Source organism: Malus sylvestris, chromosome 10, assembly GCF_916048215.2.
Source record: "Malus sylvestris chromosome 10, drMalSylv7.2, whole genome shotgun sequence".
Classification (NCBI taxonomy): Eukaryota; Viridiplantae; Streptophyta; class Magnoliopsida; order Rosales; family Rosaceae; genus Malus; species Malus sylvestris.
Genome location: NC_062269.1, coordinates 22,920,739 through 22,930,312, shown reverse-complemented (window position 1 = coordinate 22,930,312; position 9,574 = coordinate 22,920,739). Strand labels below are relative to the sequence as shown.

General features: G+C 37.1%; 1 pseudogene; it reads right to left on the bottom strand.

Annotated features, from left to right (window-relative positions):
- Window positions 1-477: 477 nt before the first annotated feature.
- On the bottom strand, window positions 478-1,087 carry LOC126584325 (uncharacterized; annotated as a pseudogene).
- Between the last annotated feature and the right edge of the window lie 8,487 nt (window positions 1,088-9,574).

Sequence of the window (9,574 nt, the reverse complement as noted above, 5' to 3'; positions counted from 1 at the left end):
AATTCCTTTTCTATCATAAAAAATGCTAGAATCCCAGTTGGAGTTAACTAATTATGATAAAGGAAAATATTATGTTTAAAAGGATTTTTTGCCAAAATGGTCCCTGAGATTGACATAACTCATTACTTTGGTCCCTAACAATGAAAATCAATACAAGTGGTCCATAAGTTTGTCCACCGTATATCATTTTGGTCATTTTGTGAAAAATATGTCAATATTCTTATGAAATTGTCACGTGAGCGACCATGTGATCACCTTTTAAGGGTATTTTGGTCAAACCAACCATCTTTTTTTTTAAGGAAAGAAAATTCATTAAAGAGAGAAACCCCTCATGCAGCCGGAGCCATTACAATCAAATAAGAGGGCCAAGTTTGCTTCCACAGGAAGACAAACATCCCAAATACAAAAGTTATCAGTCTTAAGCCCAACAGACACCATAGCGTCCGTAACAAAATTTTCTTCCTTGAACACATGCCCTCACTTGATATCTTGGAAGGACGAGGCACACCACCTGATATATTCAATAATAGATCTCAAATTCCACAGCACTTCACAGGCACCACGGACAGCATCAATGATAAGCTTAGAATCACCTCCCACTAACACGTGAGTCATGCTCTCCCTTCTAGCCTAGATCAGAGCTTCACATAATGTTAGAGCCTCATCAACGTTAATGGTGGAAGACCCCAAGTTCATAGCATCGGCGAGGATAGGTTTGCTATTCCAATTCCTAATAACAAAGCCTCCAGCAGCCAAAGAGTTTGACACCGACCAGTCGAAATTTATTTTAACATACGGAGACAATGGACATTTCCACTTGATCAAGTTATTTTCAACTGACACTTCTGCATTCTCTAGGTTAACAACATTATCCTTGAAGTATCATTAACCGTAGCCATAGCTTAAAGAAAAGATTTGCTATACAAAGGCTTTTCATTCATGAAGATGCTACCATTTATATCATTCCATATCTGCCAGCAAATAACCAGAGCTTTACTTAAATTGCTTACAACATTCTTATTCCGATGAGAAAGGTCTCCAAGCCAGTCACTTATCTTGAGGTAATATCCATATTTGAAAATGACATATCAGTGGAGCAACTCTAAACCTTTTTAGCATACTGACAATGGAGAAACAGATGATCATGATCTTCCTCTTGGATGTTGCACAAATGACACTGAGTATTTATATTATTTATTAACTTGCTTAGTTTCTTCCTAGTTTGTAACTTACCCTTGATGAGACTTTAGGCAAACAACTTAACTTTGGGAGGCAAGACTTGTTTCCAAACTCTACTAATAAGTTCTTGAACTGGTGAAGGGCCAAGGTTCTCCATTTAGAGCCAAGTCGCAGATTTAACCGAGAAACTACCATTATTACTTAGACCCCAAACAACAGCGTCCTTGGAGGAATGAAAGGGAATATGAATGTTACATATTTTATTAACAATATAATTGTCTATCACTTGACTTAAACTGTTTCTATCCCAATGACCATTAACAATAAACTCTGCAACCTTGGTGCCCAATTGGATTCGATGTCTTTGATTCTCTGGTATGAGATGGAATAGAGGGTGAGGAAAAACCCAGTTATGAGTCCAAAACTGGATTCCTTGCCATCACTGACCACCCAGCTCATACCCTTACTGATAATATTTCTGGACCCTAGAATTCCTTTCTAGGCGAGCGAGTGGTTTTGTTTAGCTCTGGTCTCCAAAAAAGTATCATGTCTAAGGTATTTCCTTCTGACTATATTAGCCCACCAGTTATCCTTATTGAATAGCACTTTCCTTCCTAACTTAGCAAGACATGCTGATAGGAGCATATTTATGCGACTTAGTTAGCTTGTTTTCTTGCATTTTCATAGTTAGTTTATGTTTATTATAGTGTTTTAAGTTATTTTCGTGTGTTTGTAGGTCCAAATGACAAAGTTGGCAAGAAAGTGCAATTTTAAGCATTTTGAGGCAGTTTTGGGCATCAAATGGATAGCTTATAAGTGGAGCAAGATGGATGGACGAATTTGAAGTTCAAGAGGCTAGGAATGTGCTGAAAAGATGAAGAAAATAAATCCAAGACAAAGAAGATAAGGAATCAGCTCAGAAGAATGAGTCATTATCCAAAACCTTATCCAACCTTATCTTATCCAAACTAACCTTATCTTATCTTATCATTTCCTAATCTAGCATTATCTAATCTTATCTTATCCAAATTAGTTTGTGCCTTAATTCCAGCCATTTATAAGGGATAATTATGCATTTAAAATACATATTTCATATTCTAGAAGCCTTATCTCATTTCCCTACAAAAGTGGCGCCCCAACCCCTTCTATAACCCCTTTTCCTAGTTGTGTCGCACCCTATATCCTTGTTCCTGATGGTTTTTTATGTGTCACCCTAATTTCCCTTGGTTTCTGATTGTTTTAACCCATTCCACTTGGGTTTTGGAGTGCCAATCCTTTTCCAATGCTACCTAGGCCTTGCCTTTTCTCCCTATAAATATAATTGCTGCAGCATTCATTCAGATCACCACCCTCTACCACCATTCACTACAAATTCGTGCCATATACACCCATACACATTCATCCCATTGTGCCGCATATTTGCAAGGAGAAAGGAGAGGAAACCCTTGGAGCTGTGCTTGCCATTCAAGACGTTGGATTGTTGAAGCGTTTCTAGGTGTATTCTATCCATTGTTTTAATGTTTAAATTTGATTGTCTTTGTTTAATTGCGAACATGAGGAGCTAAACTCGTTTTAGTTAGGGGAAATTCAAAGCCATGAACATATTTGCAATATGAATTGATTACTTCCAGTTGTGATTTCATGAATCGTGAATGCAATTTACTTAACTGTTTGATTAAGAACTTATTCTTGTTTGTTGATTAAGGGTGCACACTTAGTTTGCATGCAGATTTGATGCTAAAATATAAGGGAGTTTCACCTAATCGTTATGAACTTATATTTATAAGTAGTGGAGGTTGCTAGTCACGATCGCGTTAAGTGAATTCCTGGCAGGAGTATCATGCTGTTCGTAGTTACGAATGCCTTGTCAAAGCTTATGATTGTCACAAAACTTAATGATCTTTGATTGTTTCTCTATTATGTTGTCATGTAGGGAACTATTAAAGAATAATTTGGTTGCCGATGCGTTGTCCATCCAATTCAATGACTTAAGGAAAATCTGAGGGTTAATTAGTGCTTTTCACGGTTAATCTGGGGCGTTGAGGTTCATGGTTTATTGGAAAAGAAACTGGAAATCGTTTTGTATGCAAGTGTGTCATGTGTGGAGAAGAACCCTCTAACTAGCCAATCACCCATATTTCCCCCAAATTCGTGTCTAATCTGTCTAAGTTTTTAATTTAATTGTCTTTACTTTAAATTCGTCAAAACCCCAATCCCCTTTATTTTGTTGTGTCAAGTTAGTTAGAATCTGTCCAATTTGTGTTTTTAAGTGTTTTTTAAGTGTTTTGAATCAAGTTAAAATCAATTTTCGTCCAATTCACCCTCTAGTATCTAGTTTGAGTCTATTTGATTGTTTTGTGCTGTTTTGAGTCTTTTTAGTTTGTTTTGAGTTCTTTGAGTCTAGTTAAGTGTTTTTAAGTCTAGTTTTGTGTTTTTGAGTCATATTTGTGTAAATTAGCAGCCCTAGTTAATCTCCGGCCTAGAACAATCTCTACTTTCATATACTACAACTATCTTAATAGGGTTTAATTTGTGTGTTAGAATATTTCACATCACACGCCTTATTGAAATGGTCTAGATTCCTGATACCTAAACCACTAGCATTCTTTGGTCTACATATTTTCTTCCAACTCATAGGGTTACACTTATGATTATTACCCAAAAAACAAAAAAAACTCTAATTAGCTCATTTCCATTCATTGGGTCCTTCCAAAACACAATTTTGTGTATACCAAAATATTTACTAATGGTATTTTTATGTTGGATTTGGAGAATATTAACAATTTCATTCTTTGCCTGGTTATTTGTATTAGAAGAAAAATACAATGAAGATTTGTTGAAATTTATTTGTTGACCCGAAGCATTTGCAAACTTATTTAAAACCTCTAGAACTTTTCTGGCACCCTTTGAAGTTGCGTTGGTAAAGATAAGGTAGTCATCCGCAAAGACTAAATTCGAGACTTTGTAGCCAAAAGGGGCAGTGAGCAGACCAATATGGGTTTTTGGGGTATAAGCTAACTCATTCCAATTCCTAATTAAAGGTTCCATGCAAAGAATGAAAATGTAGGGGATAAGGGGTCACCTTGCCTAATACCTATACTTGCACAGAAGTAGCCATGAGACTCACCATTAATAGTGATTGAGAATGAAGTAGAAAAGGTACATTCTATAATTAAATTGATCCACTTATGACAGAAACCAAACCTTGCCAAAACACACTTGATATAATCCTAATTTAGAAGATTATACGCTTTTTCCAAGTCTAGTTTGATAGCTAGCTCCACAATCCTACCTTTCTTCCTGTTAAAAACTTGAAAACAATTCATGAGCAATAAGAATGTTATCCTGTATAGATCTACCCAGAGCAAAAGCTCCCTGGTTGGGTGAGATACACAAATGAATGAGGGATTTCAATCTGGTAATCATGACTTTCGTTATAATTTTGTAACTAACATTACAAAGACTGATTGGCCGATAATTATTGACAATCTTCAGATTCTCCACTTTCGAAATTAGGGCAATATTTGTATGATTAATTCATTTGAGACTGGTATTGTTTACAAAAAAAAGTCTTTCACCATGTTGCACACTGAAGGTCCCACCAACTCCCAACATTCCTGGAAGAAACTTGCATGGATTCCATTAGGCCCTGGGGGTTTAAGAGCACCAATGCTTTTGACAATATTCCAAATCTCAACATTTGAATGAGTATTAGTTAACATGTTATTATGCTCATTTGAGATACAAGGTTTTATTACCTAAGTGATCGAGTTCATTTGATCAGCGATAGGATAAAAGCAATTGGTGACTCGCAATTTAAATTCCTACACAAAGACTTGCTCCAAACCCTCACCTCTAAACCACCAGATGCCATTGCCATCTCTGACCTTGTTGATTTCATTGTGCTTCCTTCTGATCGTAGCTCTCAATTGGAAGAATCTTGTATTTTTATCTCCATGTTTTAACCAATTTGCTTTGGCTTTTTTAGCCCATATAACTTCCTTGTCCTTAAGCACTTGAGTGAGTCTCTCATTAATTTGAGCCTCTAAATGAACTTTATCATGGAAATTATTTGCAGTGTTTGAATTGTAATTGAGAGACATAATTTCCTTCTGGACTAGGTCCAGTTCATTTAAAATTTTATCTTTCTTTTCTTTGACAGACCTAAAAACTATACGATTCCAATTTTGACAAGATAAGAGAAAGTACCTAAGCAGACCCTAAAATGATCAAGAGGAGAAAGTCTTTCACTACAAGTCCACGCACCCTTAACAAAATGTTTGAAGGCAGGATGAAGGTTCCATATGGCTTCAAATTTAAAAGCTTTCCTCCGTTGACTAACTTGAGGACTTATAGTATCCAGGTATAAAGGACTATGGTCTGGACCTATAATAGGATAATTGTGGAGAGAGTAGTTTGGGTGCAGTTCAAGCCAAAAAGAATTAGCAACAACCCTGTTTAATCTCTCAAAGATAAGAGTGTCATCCTTATGTTTGTTTGTCCAAGTAAAAGGGACACACGAGGCTTGTAAAGAAATAAGACTAGCATTATTCAAGAAATTCACAAAATTAGTCATATAAGTACTAACACTTCAATTCCCACCCCATTTTTCCTGTAGGCAAGTAATGTTATTAAAATCACCAAGCAACATCCAGGGTTTATCAATATGATTTAGGGTTAATAACTCCTCCCACATATTTTCTTGGAGAGATTTCTAAGGATAGACATAAACAAAAGTAGCAAAATACTCAATATTTAAGCGCACATCCTTAACTAAGGCATGAATATATCTAGAAGAAGTAGCAATCACATTTAAATTGATAAGACCAGAATTCCAATAAACGTAAATACCCCCAGACCTCCCTTTAGGGTTAAATCTAAAAAACTAATAAAAAAACCTCCTAAAGCAACTAATAGGGGCCTTGTCCACAACAGTCTTAGTTTCAATAAAACAAAAGAAATCTAGTTTAACCAAGCTACTAAGATAACTAAAATTACTAGTGAAATCTGGTATTTCCATGCCCCTACAATTCCACACATATCATTTCATCAGTCTAGTTCATCAAGATAAGTGGACGGTCCAGCCTCAGCAGCATCCTCTTCTCAGACATGTTTCCTTGGACTCAGCATTCCAATAGTTAGCCTAGCACTCACAGATGCCGCCTCAGCCGCAAGCATGGCAGCAACAAAACTTCCCGAGTTCTCCCTAGCTTCAGTCTCACCACTCCCCACATTTGACATCACAACATCCTAATTTTTTTTTTTTATCAAAGTACATATAACATCAAAGAAATTCACCTTGCCTAGTCTAAGATCATTATTGTAGTAAGACCCAAAAGGAATTAGTAACGTAATTAAATCTTCAAAAATAGACGAAGCAGACATATCCTAATCAGTTATAAAAATTAATATCATTTCTAAGATTATGTTTAGCAATGCCTTGATATCCCATTGTGCTCTCACTTGCCTGCTAATCACACTCATTCGATTTCCCAGCCCTTCTCCAGTCCTGCACGATGTTCGCCTTTGCCACCCACTTTGGTTTAGGGCTAAAGACCACATCTCTATATGACCTGTCATCCCTGGAACTATCACCAATGTTCCTTTTATCCATTTTTTCCCTCTAGATTCCTCAATCTCCGTGTAGTCTTCTTCCACATTTAAAGCATTTGGAAAGAAGAGGATCACATCCTCTTGCAAACTTGCCTTTATATCATCATCCACTGCCATGTCCTCCAGGTAAACAGACGGCTCATCCTCAAAGACCTTATCAATCATAAAGCATCCATCATCAGCTTCAACTTCAATGCACACATGTCCCTCAAGCCTCATTCTTCCGCAGTAAAAACACACTTCAAAAAAAAATTCATAACTAATAAGGAATGGGTAGTTATCCTCATGGTTTATAATGAGCACACGTTTCATAGGGAAACGTAAGTCAACTTCTAGAAGAACTTTGACAAAAAGGTCGTTTAAGCCCAATATCACCTCATCCACTTTGATCACTCGACTGATAGGCTGGGTAATATCCTTGATAATCTTCTCTTTTTTGTATTGCACAGGGACACGAGCCAGGCAGCCCAGACATCCAGCTTGGTGATAACATATGTGTCCTTGAAATTTGTTGTCCACCGTTCAAGGTGAAAATTTTGACCACGCATGTACCATGGTCGATTCTTCAAGACGAATTTCAAATCATCCTCATCAGTGAATTCAAGTGCAAACCACTTCCTTCCAAAGTGATCCAAATAAAAGGTGTTCTTCACCTCTTTCTTCCATAGAAACCCTAACTTCCACTTAATCAAACAAGCATCAAGAGGTTGGCCAAACATCTTCCCTATAAGAACCCTAGATAGCATGTGCCCAACATTAATAGAAGAGCATAAATGGGTATTCATCCTAGTCACTCCACATTCCATAGTGAACGTGCTCATAGCCTTTTCAACAACAACCAGGTCTTGACCAGGCTGTGGAGTAGGGAAAGGATTCTCCCAGCTTGGGATATAACCCTTAGAACAGATTTTAGGCCTACGGGCATTGTTAGAGGATGAAGTAGTAATTTGAAGGTTAGTCATTTTGAGAATTCTAGAAAACAAGGGAGAGGAAACACAAGAATTTTGATGTGTTGAGAAGACACCACCAAAACCGGAATATATAGAGGCACTTAAGGGGAAACCAGCCATCAAAGCACACTAACATAATAAAGAAAAGCAAGAAAATGAAACCCAAAAAACCTACACCATAGGTCATAAAACCAAAACTCAGCCAATTACTAGGAGTAAAGGTGGCACACTCTAACCTGAGGCATAAAAACTCCAAAAACACCAGCCTGTAGCAAAAAAGAATAAGCAAAATGGAGCTTGGGAAGAACAAACGTCTCCAAGGACAACAAGCCCGAAAGAAAGTTAACCAAGTCCAACACCCCAAGTAACTCCAATCATAATTAGAGCAGCAAAAAATAACCCCAAATTCGAAGAAACAAGTTTCCACAAACACAGAAATTAGAACGTCACCCAACAGCACAAGCCAACAAGCCAAAACCCATAAAAACAATAAGGCAAAAAGACCAATTACCAACCAGAACACAATACATGAAGAAAATAACAAAGTAAAGAACTCTAAATTCTCACACCGATTCGTTGGACACCTCCAAAGAGCTCACTTGACAAATGAGGATACAGTAGTTCAAACAACTCATTCGGGGCTCACCAACCACTTATATAGCAACCAATTAGCACTCCACCCCCACCTACTCGAAATCATGATTAACCTACTCCCAATTATCGAAAACCTAATTAGGGTAACCAAGCACTCACCTAGTACGTAATCAACAGAGATCTCCTTACCCCTAAAGCAATTATCTCTAACCCAATTGAAAACCCTAGAGGACACCCACAAAAGACCAGCGTGAGGACGCCAACAACGCCTCACACACAGAAACCCTAGACCTCCAATCATACTCGATTTATGGATTTTAAACCAACTACTTCACTTAACGAGGAAATTGACATATTTCACATAAGGACCAAAATTGTTTACGGTGGACAAATTCAAGGACCAGTTCTATCGATTTTTATTGTCAGAGACCAAAGTGATGAGTTATGCCAATCTCAGAAATCATGTTGGCTAAAAGCCTGTTTAAAAATTAAAATTATTTAGAGTCATTAGACGTGCAAAATAACAACCATAAGAATGAGGATATGCAATTCACAAGTGATATGCGTTGTGCACTGCCCAATTACTTTTGAAATTAATACAACGGTTACTAGCCAAGTCTCCATGATAGGTGGGAGTTAGTTATTTTTTGTATCTATTTAATAAAAGGTCATGCTACTTAGTACTACAGTCTACTGGTATTCCTCTTCACTTGTAAGTGAGAAGTCTTAGGTTCGATTCTCGCCACATACAAGTTTGAACAACATTATTGTAAGCTCATTGTGAGTCTTAGTCCACTCACCCATCTGTTTAGTATAGATAATATCGTTTCTTAAGAAGAAAAAAAATAAAAAGAAGAAGAAGAAGAAGTCCTGCTCACGAATGAAAACGTTCTCTGATTAGTAGAACTATCACTAATTGAACACAAGGCCTTTGAGTGGGTGGGTATAAGACTATTTTCCCTTTCTATTGTGATGGTTTCTTCAGCTAATCTTCATGCACTTAACCAAATCGTGGTTTAGAATTTTATTCGTATTTCACTATATTCTAACATTTCATTAGTCAAAGAAAGAAAACCCATGCAATGAGAGCAAAAATGTAGGCACCCTTCATCTATGAAGTCTTCTGTGGCCTGATCCAGTATCCCAAGTGTTGTCATCTCTCAAATGGAAACAATGAACCTAGGAGAAGCATAGGTTCTCGACCATCAATGAAGTTCCCCGTCCATAATTTCCATTTG